This window comes from Dipteris shenzhenensis, chromosome 23, assembly GCF_047967505.1.
Source record: "Dipteris shenzhenensis isolate YYH24624 ecotype China chromosome 23, Dip_SZ_1.0, whole genome shotgun sequence".
NCBI classification, from domain to species: Eukaryota; Viridiplantae; Streptophyta; class Polypodiopsida; order Gleicheniales; family Dipteridaceae; genus Dipteris; species Dipteris shenzhenensis.
Genome location: NC_141618.1, coordinates 54,297,412 through 54,302,257, shown reverse-complemented (window position 1 = coordinate 54,302,257; position 4,846 = coordinate 54,297,412). Strand labels below are relative to the sequence as shown.

At 38.9% G+C, this 4,846-nt stretch overlaps 1 pseudogene; it reads left to right on the top strand.

Moving 5' to 3' along the window:
* Positions 1 to 2,945: 2,945 nt before the first annotated feature.
* LOC147887570 (uncharacterized) lies at positions 2,946 to 4,846 on the top strand (annotated as a pseudogene).

Sequence of the window (4,846 nt, the reverse complement as noted above, 5' to 3'; positions counted from 1 at the left end):
ACATTAAGGAATCCCAATGAGCAAAAATAGTGGGAGCTTGCCATGTAAGAGGAAATGAAGTCATTGTTACCAAATGACACTTTGGATATGGATTACTTGCTTAAGGCAAGAATGCAATTATAGTCAATTCGGTTTATAAAGTTAAGTGCGTCGATGAAAGACCCAAGTACAATGTAATACTTGTAGCAAAAGGACAGAGGCAAGAAGAGTGTATTGACTTCTAGGAAGTATTTTCTCCTATGGTAAAAATGACCACTGAATGGACACATGCAAGAAGAGTGTTTTGAGTTTTAGGCAGCATTCTCCCCTATTGTAAAAATGACCACTAAAAGGATCTTACTTGCCCTGGTGGCATTGGATCTTGAGTTGGATCAAATGGATGTCAAGACTAATTTCTTTATAATATATAAGAAGAGTTGTACATGAAAAAGCTAGAAAAATCTAGAAGGCCTGGTACAATTTGGGAAGAAACATCTTGTATGTGAACTTACATAGGGTCTTTATGGCTTGGAACAAGCATCCAAATAAATGGTACAAAAAACTTGATTTTCTTCATGAGGTCATTGTATTTTTAAAAAAATGAGGCTAGTCACTGAAGGTATATGAGGTAAGATGGCAAGCTCACAATCTTGGTAGTGTCTATGGATAATATCATACTTCTCATAAAGATTGTTGATGTCATAGTTGAATTCAATCTTTTCTATGAAAGACTTAGGGAATGTAGAGCACATATTGGACATACATGTGAAAAGAAATAGATAGAGAAAGTCTCTTCTTGTCTCATGAAAAGTACATGAAAAGGTGCTTTTAGGTTTATATGTCTAATGTTAAGCCGCATGGAGAGCCATTGCCTCCTCATGTTAATCTTAGTAAAAGAGAGAGCCCAAAAGATGATGCAAGCATTAAGGCCATGTAAGATGTGTGCAATGTTTCAACCTGTGGTTCATTAATGGCATTGCTTGTATTATGGGAGTCGTAAAAGCCGTACGTAGAAAAATCCAAGCAAGTTGCATTTGGAAGCATTGAAATATATCTTACACGATTTGAAGGACATAATGCATCAATGATTATGCTTTGGAGAAAGTTCTATGCATCTAGAGAGATATTGTGATGACAAGTCCACTAGTGGATATTATGTACTTATATTGGTTGATTGTATAATTTTATGGGGCTTCAAACAATAGGGGATAGTTGCACACCCCCTCCCAAAATTATATTTCAGCCACAAAGACCTCAAAAGAGGCTATTTGGCTTAGTTGGGTTAGGTTTGCAGCAACACATGCTAGTAATCTATTGTGATAGCTAGAGTGCCATTCATCTCTCGCTAAGAATGCTATATTCCATATACGTTCAAAGCACATTTTGACTTTGTGAGACAAGTGAGCCACATTGACTAAGATTGAAATGCATGAAAATCCTTTGGATGTACTGACAAAGAGCCTCGTGAAGTCATGGCATGAGCATTGCCTTTATTCAGAGACGATTCTCTCATACATTCTCTTACAAGATTTCGATCGAGATATTTACAAACATCCCTTCATCTACATACATCCCTTCATCTACATACTCAAGTAACCTGAGTAGCGAACAATATTCCTGTTGAAATTATCTCGTAGAAGTTTAGATTCTCTCTCTCTCTGTCTCTCTTATCCACTCCATTCTCGTATTACTTCACTTCTAGGCTTGCACGATTGTGTGTATGAACTTTTGTAGTCGTCAAAAAATACTTGAAGGACGACAAGCTTCAGCACTCGTCGAATGCTTCTGGTCCTTAGCCGACATGATAGCAAGGCTTAACCATTGACTACATGGAGGAGAATATACGCAGGTACACAAGTGAAGCGGTTTCGTGTCCCTTGGTCCGTTTGGTGAGTTACAGACCTAGCACATTGATGTGATGGGTATCCGGCTCCTGTAGACTTTTTCATATCATGTGGTGCTGCCAGCATCATTTCTTGCAAGCGAGATTTCATGCAGCTCTACCTCGTAAATGATTTCATACCTGCACATCATGCCCTATTTCAATGATGAATTCTAAGAACCACTGCTGAGACCTAGTATGAGGGGTTGAATGGGAAGAATATCACGGCAGAAGAATTGTTTGGCATGGTGGCATCAGGATTGGCACAATGAAGGTGTTGTAAAGGTGTTGTAAAGGAGTTTTTGATATCATGTTGGAATCAGCCCTTTGGGCTATGGAAGCTGGTGAGAAACAAAGCGAGAGAAATTCTTGAGTAGACATGAGAGAAAGAGAGAGAGAGAGAGAGAGAGAGAGACGATGGCCCACACAAAGGAGGTGTAATAAGTCCTATAGAGTTGAAGAAGCGAGAGTGAATTAGGACATATAAGCCGCATAGTGTTGAACTAATCCAATTAGCACCATGAGAAAGGATTGCTAGTAAAGAAGAGCTCGCATTGTCGGATAACCTAAAGAGCCTACCCTCAGAGATGGCCATCACGGCCTAGTTGCTGTAGTTGTCCTTGGAAGATGTATGATTTGTGATCCACGTATAACATGGACATAGCATATTTTGAATTATCCCTTATATGCATAATTCATAACTGTCCCAAAGCAGATGAATTATGCATTTTTGTGATGACTACAAAGCAGATGAAATGAAGGTCATTTTCGCAGTGAAATATACATGGAATTGAGTGAAATAGCAGTTATGAACACGTAGTGAAGCAGTTATAATTCTCCCTTACGTGTTCAATTCTTAACATAGTGTGCATCTTGACTGCTTCACTAGAAGGTCTGTGAAAATGAGCTCTGTAAGCACTGCCATTCTATCTTGGTGCATCGGTGATGGAATAATCACACGTGAGGTGGCTTTGCATAATGGTGAGGTGTTGCTTAGTGCCTTTTTCTTCAAAGTCTGCTACCTTCGTCTTATAAATTTCTTAGATTGCAAGCAGTCATTCAAATAGAAGGGACTAATTCAAAGATGGCAATTAGTCCTCGACATGATCACGAAGGCAATGAATACTTTTTGATAGATGGTTCTCTTTCTACTAAATATTTAGTTATGCATTCAAATGAAGTTGTATATTTCCCTGACAGCAAGAGTGAGGAGATACACTGTGGCATGGAGGATTTGGACAAAAAAATCGACCCATTGATTATGCCTACTTCTTTCAATAAGGGTCTAGCTACTGATGAAGACATTGTAGAGGTATTACAACCAGAGGTATTACAGCAGATGGACAGTGATAGTGAGGAAGATGATCAAAAGCAATCTAAATCCATTATCGAATGGATAAAAAATGGATGTGCAATGATCCTTTGAAAGTAAGTGAGATTCCATCAACTTATAATGGCACATTGTGTTTTGAGCTACCTGCCACCTTCAATAAGAAGAAACAGATGGATGGGATGGAGCAAAAAAATGATAGTCATCTTTGGACACATCCATCACAAACAAATATGATAGTACCTTTCATAGTAAGGCTAAGTTATTGTCTAGGGGACCTCTAGTGTCATCGCATCACATGTCTCTTTTATGCAAACGATAAAAAATTCAATGACAGTTGTTTCCACGGGCATTTGGATAGGGAGGTGAGCAAGGGATATCCTGCAAGTGATGGGAAGTCAAAGATAATATGTCATTATTGTCAAAAAGTTGTGACATGCTCTGCTGTCTGTAAGGCAATGATTTACTATGCCTTGCCTTTGGACAAACACATGACACGTTTGGTTCTTCATGTTGGTGAACATGAACATAGGGTTCAACCAGGTACATCGAGATCTTCCATAACAAAGGTACAAAACTTGGTTAGCACAGTGTTGAAGATTGAAAAAGGAGGGCCAATGAAAATTCAAATGCTGGTGGCTCGACAAATGTTGTTTGAATCTTTGACAAGAGATGATGGGGGTCTTACAATAGATAAGGATATCAACCAGTTTCTTGAGGAGATGATGTCTTTGGTACAAAACAATGGGTATGTATTTATCTAGACTTTTCACGTGTGTTGTGTATTTTGCTTGCACATAATTTTCTTCTAACTTGAGGTGAAGTGTTATGTAGATTAAAAGGTATTATATCTAGGGAATGCATGAAACAAGGAGTTCAAATGGGTGAAGGTTATGACAACATTTTGTAGTTGCAAAGATGCCGTATGTTTCCTTTCTTTCATGGCAGTAGATTTCCAGGCCAAGGCAGTAGTACGGAAAAATGCTATCTATTTAAAATGTCTACAAAAGGTCCTGCATCAGGGGTGGACCTAGTTAATTGAATGAGACGAACTGGACAAGGTGATTTGAGCAATGCATGGGTTCACTTTGACCATACGCATAGAGTAGATGATTGGGCAACAATGTCATGCTTTGTATATGACCCAAGGTATGTTTTGATACTGTTTGGTGTTTTGGAGAATTTAGCCTTCCTTGATCATGTTATATTGAATGTGCATTTTTGAATAGCATGCGAGCATTGCAAGTTATTGCAATTTGTGAGGCAAAAGAGGAAGACGAGGAGTCTCAGGTTTTGTTTTAGAGAAGTCTCAATGGTGTTATGGAATAGAGTGGTCATGAACCACCAGACTTTGTACGATTCATGTCAGATGAGGCAGGTGCAAACTGGTTGGCAATTAGGACAGTGTACAATGGAGGTCCACGCAATGTTCTAGAGGGAAGAGAGCGCTCTTGTCTTTTTCATTGGGAGCAAAGCTTGCAAAAGCACACTAGAAAGTTTGTGCCTGCACCAAAACAAAAAGAACATATTGAAAAATGTGAAGAATGGAGACTCTCTAAAACCCATGAGGAGGCTCTTGTTCAAGCAGGGAAAGGCATACTAAAGACTGGTGGACCCAAAATGTCCCAAAAGATAACATACAGGCACTAGATTGA